Raw genomic sequence first — 13,541 nt, forward strand, 5'->3', positions numbered from 1 at the left:
TTGCAAAGTATGAATGCTTTTAGAAGAACTTAACACTGTTAATCAACCCACAATTGCTTTATCTGCACTTTCAATCATGTATTTTTGTATTATTTATACATGAACAAGGTTGTAAATAAAATAAGGTAAATAGATATTCTAAGGCTTTTAGATTTAGAGCTTTAAGGCCCATTAAATAGTTTCTATTGCCCGTAAATGATTAATATCTTTGAACATGGTCCACACAGGAAGATTGAATCCAGCCTATATTGTTGTACTTCTCATCTTGAATACATTGTTTTTTCCTTTGTTGGACATGAATAACATTGATTTAATCTGGAAACTTTGTTCCATTAGTATAAATATACATAATAATGTTTAATTTGCTATATATAGTTATACCTCTAGATGATTTTATTGGTTGTAGCCATTAACTCATTCACTTCCATTGACTGTGTGGAGTTTGCAGGTTCTTCTGGGCCCGCGTGGGTTTCCTCCGGGTACTCTAGTTTCCTCCCACATTCCAAAAACATGCATGGTTGGCTGATAGGACACTCTAAATTGCCCTTAGGTCTGGGTATGAGTGTGCATAGTTGTCCATCTCCTTGTACCCTGAAATCGTCTGGCCACCGATTCAGGGTGTATACCCCACCTGTGGCCTGGAGTTAGCCCAGGAATAGGCTCCAACACCCCCCCTGTGACCCTAAAGTGGTTCCGAAAATGAGATGAGATGAGAGACGTAGTACTTTGAACCAGTTCAGTCCATTTAAGAAGTTCAGTCTGGTGCACCAGAAAAACAACTCACTATAGACTAAATGAGTTCCCAGACTGTCACTAAACACTTGATAGGCCCTCCTGTCTCCGCCTCCCCCTTCTCGCCCGAATCCCCTTCTGGCCTGTTTGTCACTTAAATGGACACCCTCGGACTGACAGGCCGACGTGGTCCTCTCTATCAAACCAAAACGAGCGGGCGATAAATTTTTCATCCCGTCTCATCAGTGACGGACGGTCCCTTCCGAAAATTCCTCCTCCTCCTCCTCCTCCTGGCGCGTTCCCCGCGGGCAACCCCTGCACACTACGGAAACCCGAGGTTTTCATCCTAAACGGCGGTAAATGGCCCGCCGCACAAATAATGCATAAACAGCTGTTTTGCCCAAGTAAGTTATCCTCTTAAAAGATTCAGAACCCTCTCCCGCTTGCTTCGCTCTCTCTTTTTGCCGTCCGACAGACTCTCACTCGGTTAATTCATCAATTTCTTATGATAGCAACAGTTTGGCTCGACGTTAACGTTTAAGTACCAATTAGGGGGGGGGGGGTACACCTCTCCATGTTTTTTCAAAGCGGCGTTTGGGCACGCCCGTCAAATCCTTTACCGGCAGGACTTGCGATTAACTTTTTAAGTACTGTCAATTATTTATCCTGGATAATCGTGGATCAAAAAAGCAAGAAAAACACACATCAATCAGGGAGGGAGGACCTCTTGCAAATCCAAACAAATTGGGGACTTTTATGACTTTTACGTTCATTTTTAATATGTCGCGTTGGGGGTCGGGGAGTGGGGACATCTGGGGAAACCTCGGGTGGGCTTTGAAATTTGAAGACACCACAGCCAACCTCCTGGCATTGTGATTAAGTAGGATAGATCCTGTGTGAAAGACTGTAAACTTGAAGTGTTGCCACTGGGCTTGGCGGAGACGTCTTCGGGCAGACATTTTGTGTCTCTGGAGTGGCTCAGATCTTCCTGCCAAACGTCTGCAAAGATGGAACAACTAGAAGCTTCTTTGTAGGGAGAATCCAAGTCCCACTCAGGGAACTGATTTTTTTTTTTTGTCAATTCCTCCAGTCTCTTGTCGGAGTGCATGAGGTTGGTGACCAAAGCCTTTCAAAAGAGTTTACTTTTTTTTTATTCTGGGTAACTATGGAGGAGGATTTTGGCCACATGGGGAAAGAAAGTGGCCAAGATTCTGACTCGAAAATCAGATGTCATGATATAACTTCAGAAAGTAAGAATTTTTAGAATACTTCTAAGTTAAAATCTAGTCATAATTCTATATACATGAAGTCAGAATTTGGACTTTAAAATATGACATCTAACTAGTTATATTCTCATAAAAAAACAAAACATTTGTCTTTTTAAATGTTTTTTACTCATTTGTTTTTCATTTGAAAAAGACAGTAAGTACTTTTAACATTACTTTATACATATACATGTTAAAAAATAAGTAGATGTTTATTAAAAAAACCTAAAACTATTTTAAAAATAGAGTGAATATTCTACATATATGTCTATATTGTTTTTCAAATTTTAACATGATGTCAAAACATGATTTAGTTTCGCTGGTTGCACAAAGTGACGGACTTTTTCTGGCCTCTAGGCCATCAATTTGACAACTTTATACATTTACCCATTTTGTGGTACTAAAATGATTGAACTAGAAGCCAAAAGGAGCCTGGAGGCCCACGAGGAAGTTTAACGCGACCTCCAACCTTCAGGGGACAAACGCTTTCCCTTTCCCGGGACGCTACGCTTTTTAAGCGTGAATATTTCATGATACTTTTAGCGCATGTACTGTATGTGTTCAAGGCTAACTCGCCGCTATACATTTTTACCCTCCATAATCCCTTCGTTTTCGACCCGTTCTCGTCTGCTCTTTACTTTTTTACTCTGTGTTTTCTTTTGCGGGTTTCATAATTGCCTGAAATATTCATAAAGCTGATCTCATGCTGGGAAGGGGGAGACGGGGAGTGCGTGTTTTTGTTTGTTTTATCCTCATCTTCCTTCTTCATCTTCTTTTTCTTCTTGGCAATGTTCTATTTTCCGCCAGTTGAAGCGCGACCAATCAAAAAGCACTTCCTTCACAAGAAGTCCGAGACTTTGAAACATAGGCGTCCTGAGATTTGCCTTCATTTTTCCAACACAAGACATTTGGTTGCATCAAGGCAATTAACTCTTTGGCGTCACCCTCAATTATCCCGTTCAACTAACGCTTCTTCCCAGATAATAACAGTCGGTAATTGATTTTTTTTTCATCCAATAGCCTTTTTTTCTCTCATTTTTCATTTCCAACATCTTCCCCCCTCATTAGGCGAATCAACATAGCGCGCCTGTGTAAAATCATTTGTCAAACACTGCCTTTAATTGGACGGGTGGTGCAAATGGCGGGCGTTTGTTGCTCCTCTTTTGTTGCCAGTGGGGTTCCTGAGGTGGGTGGTAGTGGAAGGTGGTGGAGGGGTTAAATGAATCATTCATTAGGGTCCACAGAGGAAGAAGAGAAGAGACAGAGAAGGAAGATGTTCAAAGGAGAAATGCTGTTGAGGGTTTTTTTTTATTTATTTCTTTTCCTCGCCGGCCCGTTCGAGAAGCAGGAGGTCGGTCGCCTCAGGGGAGCCTGGCCCATCTCCAGCCCAAAGATGGGCGGCAACGGCGGCTTCTGTACGGAGCCCCCTCCCATATATATATATATATATATATCGCTCCCCACCCGAGTGCCCCCAAGCTGCCGGGGTCGGCCTCTAATGAAGCCCCCGGCTGGGGTGAGAAATGCTGCAAAGAGTGTCAAGAAGTGAAGCTATTTCAATCTGGTTGGAAAGGACGCGGCAGAATGTGATGGTGATGCAAGCCAAACCATGGACTTCATCTTGTTTCAGTACCATTGGCGTGGATAAAAAAAACAATATTTGCGCATTCACAAGCTCTAAAATATATGATATTGTTGTCAATGGCAGTTAAAAAGTCAAAGTGTATTTTTACTTTAATTCCCTTCGGAAATATACGTCGGTGGCGGCATTTAATGTTTCAAAACTTGCGGTATTATGGCGTTTATGTTAGCTTGTGCTGACGTCTGCGGGGACTTGAGGGCTAATATGAGAGCTCCCGGGTTCTAATTAAGCTAACAGAAATACTTTGGGAGTTTTCCTAATGAGTCTAATTATGGACGCGGCCAGCGGGTGGGCTGCTGATTTTGGTAGCACTTGCTGGTTTGAATGAAGAAGCTGTTGAAGAATTCTTTCTTTTTTAATGAGTTTTATTTGATTTGTGATTGGAGTTCTTCTTGAAATTGATTGAATCTATTGCCACACCAGTAGGCAAAATGGGAGGGAAGTAAGTGGGCCTAAAGTGGCAACAAAGTTATGTTGCATTGTCAATAATGCAGTTATTTTTGGTGTATGTTGCCATGCCAAGCGCCCCAAAGAGTCATGACTCTAAATCAGGGTTCAAAATGCCACATTTAGTTTATTTCTATCATTCTTCCATGCTCACTCATTCACTTTTCCTCACAAAAAAACTCTACATTACAATCAACATGACCCTAGTGAGGATAAAGCGGTTCATAACATGAAATGAGATGAGATATTTTAAATGTATTGCTTGTTTTAGAGCGTCATATCAATAGTCCTGATTTTGAAAATGCCATAAAAGTACCCCACTTTGTCATGTCCAGCTGTAGTTAAATTCCATCACTTGGGCAAAATGATTCTAATCATGTGTCAAAAGGTTCTGTAATAAGGTGGGCCTGAAAGTTTTTTTTTTTTCCGGCCTCCCACCAAACTTTATTTACATCGATCCGACCGCTGTACAACCCTCAACCCCTTTCCTTCTCAGTCCAACCCGCTCCATGTCGAAATAAGAAGCGTGCGTGTTTAGTAGAGTGCACTGAGTGGACACAGGGCCGAGCGCGAGCAGAAAAACAAGGGGCCCCTCCATCCATAATTCAGAGACAAGCAGAGAGTGTACAGTGTGTGTGTGTGTGTGTGTGTGTGTGTGTGTGTGTTGCTTGGTGGGGGAGAGGCATAGCATTAATGGACTTATCTGCCTCAGACTAAAAAAAAGGAACCAAAAAAATAAAATACAGGTTTTACCTATGCCTTTTGTTTTTAGGATTGTCTACTTAGTGACAAGAAAATATAAATTGTCTTGTACAAACAACTTCTCAAAGATCAACAGTTATAGTTAAAGAGGAAAAAGATAGTTTAGTATTTCTTTGACCAGTTTAATTACAATTAATGTGGCATGTTTTTCTATTTTCAAACAGGAAAATAATGTTTTTTTTTAATGAATGAACAGTACAGTAGGTATGATACAAATTTAACGTTGGTTTTTAATATTGTTATTCTTGTTAGCTGATGATGATTAATATGCATTCATTTTCCGTACTGTTTATCCTTACATGGGTTGGGGAGTGATTATTATTATAATTATTATAGGCAAGAAACTGTGCAAAATCAATGATTTTTATTGGCTGGGATATGCTCCAGCACCCCCTGCAAGACGATAAGCGATTGAGAAAATGAATGATTGATAATACAAATGAAAGTACATTTAAAAAGCATATGTAGTAAATGATAAGAAATAAACATACATATTCAAAAATCTCATACAGTTAAAATAATAATAATAATAATAACGGACTATGATATACATCCAAGAAGTGAGTTTCTCCCAACGGGATGCACAAAGTGGAGGGGGCCCATAATGTGCAATGACCACTCAAGTATGTCACTGAGTGTTTTGTTGCTTTTTCTATACACGCGTGCACTTAAATGACACGTCTTAGGGGACCCACAGTACTTCATAGTATAGCCCAACCCCAAAGCACCACCTGCAATATTTCCCTCAATCACATTTGGGTACTAAAAATAGAAATGACATTCAAATTCATTCATTATTAAGGAATAATCTCAAAGTGAGTTTGGATTAATTGCACCTTAAATCCAAATGAGGCCTATAGTCTACCACTCAGCTCAATAAAAGTATTTATTTCTATGATAGGACACACACACACACACAAAGGCGTCCATGTAGCGCTTGGTCGCAGACGCTGAGGGAGTGGCGGCCTCCTCATTGATTCTCGCTCACTGACTGTCCCATAGGCCTTGTCCTTTAAAAACACGACTCAAGTTGTGTGTGAGTGAGTGTGTGTGTGTGTGTGTGTGTGTGTGTGTGTGTGTGTGTGTGTGTGTGTGGCTGAGCTACTTCCTTACATCATTTGCATGGCTGAACTCGGAGCACTAACACAGCCATGATTTCTCTTACCCTGGGAGACTGCATGTGTGTGTGTTTGTGCTTGAGCTCATCTTTGCTTGCAGATTTGGGGTCACGATGAAGTGTTTTGTTTGTTTTTTTCTCGTATTCTTGCCCAGCTATTTGTCCTTTCTATTTCTTCATTCCATTCCTCATGAGGGCCACAACCATCACATGACCCATCTATAGAAACAAGCCCGCCTTGCTGGTGAAATAGGAATTTGATTTACCCATATTTATATTTTACTCAAATTAGGTTGTACTTATAGCATTGGCTAGAAGAAGCTAAATTGTCAGCATTCTTGTATTTTTCTTAAAGGAATAATACCTGAAGTGTGTGCATTCTTTAGTCATTTCACCTCTGTTAAAGTACAAAAAGCCTGAATTCTTTGGACATAATATTGTCATGTTATTGCTAATCAATTAGTCCCAATGAGAATATGCATGTAGAAAAAAAATTGGATTAAAAATTGCGTTAGAACTACTATTGGTACGTTCGGGCCTCAGCTCTCTCATCAAACAATTTCCCAATGAGAACATGCGTCTTTCAGATTTTTCTGCCTATAATAGAAATGTTTACTAAACATTCAATTCCATGAGTCAAACTAGAGAATAAACTACAAAAAAATATATAAAAGTCCTGCTTTAAACTTTTCAAACTTTTCTTGCACTCACAGAACACTGAAAATATAACATTATAAAAAAAAAGCTGTGCAAAGACATTGCAGCAGCACACCGTGCTATAAAGACAATATACGTCCTATTCGATAAGTGTTAAATGATGTAGCCTAACACGTCGTCAAGCCTACTCGAGCGGCATTGCACCAAACGTGGGTTCTGCGGCCTGTCGGTCGTTTTCGCCGACACAACCTTTTGCCTCAAGTGCTGAAACGCTCCCTGAAGAATCTCCATTTGTCTTTTTGCTTCTGTTACGACCACTCTCCTCCACCTCTAACCCCAGGAGGATGTTTCACGCTGGAACGCGTTGCTTTTTTTTTGGTGTGCTTTCTTTCTTGCTTTTTTACGTGCCATTGGCTTAGCCATGTTACAGTTCTGTCTGCTGTGTCTTGCATCATTTAGCAATAGACTCCCATGGCGTGAGGATGGCAAACAGGTAAAAGTAGAAGAAGAAGACACAGGGGATATACTAAGGAGGATGTGTACATGGGATAAAATCAAGTTGCAAAAAGAAGACTTTTATATCAATGCAATGTTCTCAAAGCAAAAAAATGAGCATATTTAGAGAACAAAATTCACATCTTTTGTTAACTCGTCATAAATACATGACAGTTAGACGTATGGATATTAAAAACTTGTGGTCATTAGATTGTTTTCCAACTTTCTAGCTGGTGCTACTGAAGTGTTCATTTTATAGTAAACGCTTAGGTCAGAATCCCTTTTTATCCTCTGCCGTGTACTCGTGTGACTCATGTAAAGTTGATGATGTCACTTTTGCAAAAAGCGCCCTGAGTTACACATGGGGTTTCTTTTAAATTCCTGATTGCCGCTTGTATATTTGATGTGCCCCCCCTTACACCTCCACAGACACTGCCCTGAGGAGTGTACACCATCTCAAATCTCAAGTCTTCAACCATTTATTCTTGTGGGATATGTTTAAGGGTGTGTTCACACTTTAAATTTGATATAGACACTGATATGTCACCAGGAGAGAACGGTTTAAATGTCCTGTACTGAATCTGTCATGCCAAAATGCACCAAAGTTTAAATGTTAAGTAGTTGGTAGTCTAGTTGGAAATAAGCAACCCAGCAGGGCTCTATGCTCATTATAGTGTTAACATTTAAAAGCATGCACATTACACTATTCTCATTGATGATAGTTTTTTAAATGTATTTTTTTTTTAAACCGACAGCATGCCTTGATCAGAAATCTTTTGAAACTGATTAGGGAGCCAGCTTGGATTCTTCCTGCAGAATTAAAATGGGTAATAATGAAAGAAGCATGTAGCAAGAAAAGTATAAAATAGGTAAAAAAAATAAGTCAGATGAACAAAATAAGATGGTGGTGGAGGTCATTGAAGCACTCACAGTGCTCATAACCAGGTTAATGGGAAGGCAGGGGTGGGAGCCTAGATGGATTTGATGGGAAAAAAAGAGGGGAGGGTTGTTTTTGAGTGAAGCTTTTGCGTAAAGTAAAAGGGGGAAAAGGATGGATGGTCCAAATGGGATGCTCAAGGAAGATTTTTTTTTTTCTCGGCCTTCCTATTTTCTTCTTCCCCACTTCCTCCTCCCTTGCCTGTTTTAATCTGACTAAATAGGATAACCTGCTCTTCATAAAAAATGGATGTCACTTCATTTGACGGGACCTACCGGCTGGGCTCCCCCCCAAGAGGCGTGTGGGGGGGGGATCTCCGCTGCCAAAAATCACTGGCCGTAATTAATTACCCACCCGCTTGGCCGCCACCCCTGCCGATAACCCCGTCACTCGGCGTCTCGGCCCTCCCTTTCGCCGCCCCCGTGAATTTCGAAGTGGTGAGATTGAGAGGTGTAAGCAGAAAAACAGAATGGATGGTTGAGGGTTGGGTATCTGCTTGCTTAGGCACTGCGATCTTTTTAGCCAATCACGTGGGGGAGTTTGTCAAGCAGGAGATTGCAGTCTGAAATATTAATGTTGAACCCGCTTACGTGCCCCCCCATCTCCAACCACCATCATCCTCCTCACTCCTGGAAGGGACACTTGCCTGTCAATATTTCATGAGGCGGGCCCAGACACGGGCAGGTTCTGCTGCCCGCCCCTCGCACCCCCATCTGCCCCCTTAACACTACACGCATCAGCCACCCTTATGCCTTTAATGCAGCCAGCGGTTGTGGAGGAAGAAGCAAAGTTGGGTAGGCGTGGGAAAGGGGCTGCGGGGTTGGCGCTGAAGTACGGGTGTGCTACGTCCTATTGGACGTGGACAAAACTCAAGAAGGAGATGAACACTGTGAACTCACAGCATTTCATGTGGGGTTATGAGGGTGAACAGGGTGGGAGAGGAGTCATAAGTTCTAAGTCTTCAGAACCCCGTAGGAGGTAGGAGAGAGAGTCGAGGTTGTCGGGGCGTCCGGGGTGCTGGCTCTGAGCCAGTTTAGCTGCTCTTCAAGTCCGACGTGCATCTGAATGCCAGTGCATAAATGTAGTTGACGCTGCAAAAAATTCAAACTCTCACAACTGCAGACTTTATGTTGCTCCAGATCGAAGGTTCAAAACCTCACAGGGCCTCAGTGGGATGATGCACAAACTATATGTATACCCCCGGGGTGTCTAAACTTATCCCAAGTCCCCCTATGCAACCCAAAATCTTGAACTTTGCCAACATAAATACTCAATATGACAAGGAGTAACGTACTCACATTACCAGGTGAAGCTGGGACAATCAAACTTTACTTGGCACTAAACCATGTGCTCTCTAAGGAAAGAAAGGACTCTACTGCCTCAGCAGTTACAGTCATAGGAAGCCAAGGGAGGTTTAAATAAGGGCAGGAAGTGAATCTTGATTGGAGGAGGAATGATGGGGAAGTACTCATCGCTGTGTTGGTCACAGGGGTGGAGCCTCAGCTCCAGGTACCTGCAAATGAAAAGAAACAACACACTACTACATAGTGTCTGTCCAGTAGGGTAGAAGTAGGAGAAGAAGATTTGGTTGAATTACAATGCGGGGCCTTACCAACTCAATCTTGTTTGCAAAACAAAAACAACCAATATACTTTGACGTACATGGCAAAGAAATGACTTGCAAAAGAAACGTGGTCATGTCTATTCCGAGAGATCATTATAACACCCTGTGGATTGAATCTCTCTACTGGATAGTGTGTGAATGAGTGTGCTTAAGGTGAGAGACACTAAGGCCTACTGAAAGCCCTTTAGAATCCTAGTCTCTTGAACTTTGACCTCCCCCATAGCTCTTGTGTGTCCTCACCCCTCAATAATTGATGTGAGGAATAAGCAACAACTCTTGCTCATGCACACACTGTATGTCGCTCATCCACTCCTCACACATACTCACCGGTTTATTGATTCTGTTAAGAGAGTCGATGTGGACACGCAAGGCGAGTGGTGAGTAAACATATCTTTTCGCGCCTTTGACAGTCTTCTCTCAACATTTTGTTAGTATGATCCGACCCACCGCCCGCAAGATGCCTACCGGCTGTATAACTTTGCCCCGACTCTATATGTCTATCTCTGTGGTTTTTTTGGGGGGAGGGGGTTAAACTTTTGGCTCAGGTGTTTCAACAGGTTTAGACTGATTGGGAAGGTTGTCTCTTCTTTTTTTTTCCCAACCAGGACATTGAAGATGGCGGAAATGTCACAATTTTATGACAGACCATGTGTGAAATTGAACCTTTCCTCCTTCATGGAAGCACTGGTTTGAATTAAATCAAGTTTTAACATTTATAGGATGAGTGACTACTATTGGTACATAATTTGGAAAAACCTGAATCGGTGGCCAGCCAATCATAGGGCACAAGGAGATGCCGGGATAGGTTCAAGCACCACCCGTGACCTTAGTTAGAATACGTGGTTCAGAAAGTGAATGGATGAATAGAAATACCACACATCATCTCCCATTGACAACAATAGACACCCAATTTATTTAAAATAGGAGAATTGACTGTGAATGCTCACATTTACGTACCATTCACAGGGAAAGATGCTCAATCCATAGTTCAAATGGATCGTAGGTAAATGCTAGCAAATGAGTCAAGGGCCATCCCTATACTAGTTTCCAAATGTTTTATATCCCTAAAACAAACGTTGTAAATTTATCATGGTGGCTGCAAACGACCCCCCACCACCATCAGCAACCCCAACAGACAGGGAGCTCTAATTGTATGCTTAGGGGAGTCCCTCAGACGGATGGGAAATGAATGAAATATTTACCGTCAGTCGGTGACACACACACACACACACAGCATGAATTTAACATGGCAGCCGCCGAGACAAAAGACACGGCCGCCAGGAGCCAACTTTCAACAGGCCGGCCCCTGAGTGTGTGTGTTTTGGGGGGGTCATGGGGGTGTACAATAAGGCTGAGGCTCGGCCGGAAGGCTGTGCCGGTGAGTTGCGTGGCAGGCAAGTGCATGCCAGATCTTGGCACGCATGCTTTTATTTCCTATATGTGTGTGTGTGTGTGTTTTGCCTTAAATTACGGGGGCTGTTTGTTGAGTGGTCCAGTGGAGCGTACAGTGACAGATGATGTAAATTATTAATTGCTTTCCTGTAGCTGAGTGTGGTGGGCCTTGTCCTCTTTCTCTCTCTTCCGTCTTTCTCTCCGAGTTACACTCTTTGTCTCTGTTTCGAGTTTTGGTGTGTTTCTCTATGTGTGTATGATTCTTGAAAGTGTGGGTGCTTCACCCCCTCCCAAAAAAAAACCCCTAAAAATTACCGTAAAAACCAAACCATTCTCGGTCATCTAATGAAATATTGATATTTTTACGGTGAGGTCATTTCTTTTTCTTTTCTGGCTTGTCGCATACCGTCAGCAGGTATGTTGTTGTCACACCTTCCATTTTCATATATAAGACCACGCAACTTTTCCGAAAAGGGACGGGGGGCGCGTAAATGCGTGCGAGCCGGCGAGGGGGCCATTTGCAGGTGGGGGAAATGGACACGGCGCGGCACTCAAGAGGGCGGCGCCCCGGCTTTCCGTGTGCATTGAGCGGAAACGACACCGAGCTGGCAGATGAAGGGGGCCAAAGAAGCGCTAGCTTTTTACGCCGATGAAAGCTAAAGTGAGAGTCGAGACATATGACTGAAATGAAGACATCTTCTTCAGTCGTGCTCATTTTTATGGCAGCATTGTTGAAATTTTTAGACAAAAAGAGGACATTTTCCTGTCATTTTTCTTTTATATCTTCCATAAAAAGTTGAAACTCATGATTCTTTTTATTTTTGTTTTCTTAGTATTTGAGAGTAGGTGTGGAATGATATGCTTATAAATGTACACAGGCTAGTGTCCATTGATTCTTGGATGAACATCGATCACATGCACAATTAATTGTTCTCTCAAGCGTGGAGATCATCATACAACTTAGGGGGGGGGGGGGGAGCGATCAATACTGAGAACCTTTGTTGACAAACCATGCTACACCTGAAAGATAATACCATGTGTCTGTGGGAAACATCGCTATACAACCTGAAGGCCAAATCGGATTTTTTTTTTTTTTTGGATTCGAAAACCTAAGGGAAATATTTAACCCTAGGATTTCTTACCCTAAAATTGATTAATGAGACTAGGAAGAAAAATTCAATTGACATTATGAAATCATACGAGGCTCATTTTTCAAAGAAAAAACTGGATGCACATCGGCCTCACAGTTCTGGGGTCAAGGGTTTGATCCCAGATGAGTCCAATTTATGTGGATTTTCTTCTATATCCCAAAAACATGCAGGTTAAGCCTGAATGTCCATCTCCTCCTGCCCTGTGATTGGCTGGCCACCAATTCATGGTTTCCCCTGCCCGTTGCCCATAGTTAGTTGGCTCCGGCACCCCCCCCCAACCCTTTTTTTCAGTAGAAAAAAATGTGATTCTCACCCAAATAGAATCTATTGATTATACTTTTTGGGGAAATTCATTAAAGAATAAATTCATATGTTTCTCACAAACCTTTAGGGGTATTTCAAATTCAGAATCCAAATAATAGAAAAATGAATAAATACAAAATGAAAATAAATGACATTCACAAAAGTAGAGCAGAGTGTGAATATCAAATCCAACTTATGTCACCTTTTTCCACCTTAGATAATGGGCTATGTGTGTCAGGTTTTGGCGCACGCTCCTCACCTCTTGTCACTCGTCATTCTTCTGGGTTGCAGCAGCCGCCTACTTGAAAAGCGCCGTTGCTCCTCTGTGGGAATTTTAAAGGCTCGTCAATTAGGCGCCCTTCGGTTCCCCCCTACTCTGCATGCGTAGTATACTCGGGGGGGTCTTGATCCCACGCTCACCTTGCGCTTCATATGCAAACGAGAAGCAGAAAAGACGGACAATGAGGCGAGAAATGAGCATGGTTCCGAATATATCTGCATGTGTGAGAGTTGAACGCTTCCAACTTAAAAAATGGGCGTTGCAGAAATTTGGACACAAATGATGTCACAAAGAAGAAAGTGTATAATTGATTTGATATTTTCTAATTGCTTGTGTACAGGAGATTCTGATCAATGAGAAATGATGTAAAAGAATACAACTTGGTCATAAGATTATGATGGGATGCAATATTAGCGGTACCCAGCACCAGTAGACATGATGTGCCTTAACAAGGCCATACATATTGCATTCTCTTGACATGTGTTTTCGGGGAATATCTGTTTTATGCATTAACGGCGATCCCGCCGAGCTTTTGGCGCAACGTTGAGACCGCTGAAGACGCCGAATAAAGCGATCAAAAGAGACAAATACATTTCCATTCTCGGATCTTTTTGACGTTCAGCCCTGTGGCGGAAAAAGTCGCAGTGAGGGCTGCCCCGGGGGCACCGCAAGGACTTGCTAATGGCATAGGAGGGCGCTTAAACAAGACCTCATCTACATTAGAAAAAGAATAGTGC

The 13,541-nt window shown here is 42.2% G+C and overlaps 1 long non-coding RNA gene across 1 annotated transcript; it reads right to left on the bottom strand.

Moving 5' to 3' along the window:
* Positions 1 to 9,361: 9,361 nt before the first annotated feature.
* On the bottom strand, positions 9,362 to 13,067 carry LOC144213000 (uncharacterized). Its single transcript, XR_013329860.1, has 3 exons — positions 12,945 to 13,067; positions 12,784 to 12,847; positions 9,362 to 9,567 (listed from the first exon to the last, which is right to left on the bottom strand). It is a non-coding gene; the product is annotated as an uncharacterized LOC144213000 (long non-coding RNA).
* Positions 13,068 to 13,541: the final 474 nt, after the last annotated feature.

Source organism: Stigmatopora nigra, chromosome 19 (assembly GCF_051989575.1).
Source record: "Stigmatopora nigra isolate UIUO_SnigA chromosome 19, RoL_Snig_1.1, whole genome shotgun sequence".
Classification (NCBI taxonomy): domain Eukaryota; kingdom Metazoa; phylum Chordata; class Actinopteri; order Syngnathiformes; family Syngnathidae; genus Stigmatopora; species Stigmatopora nigra.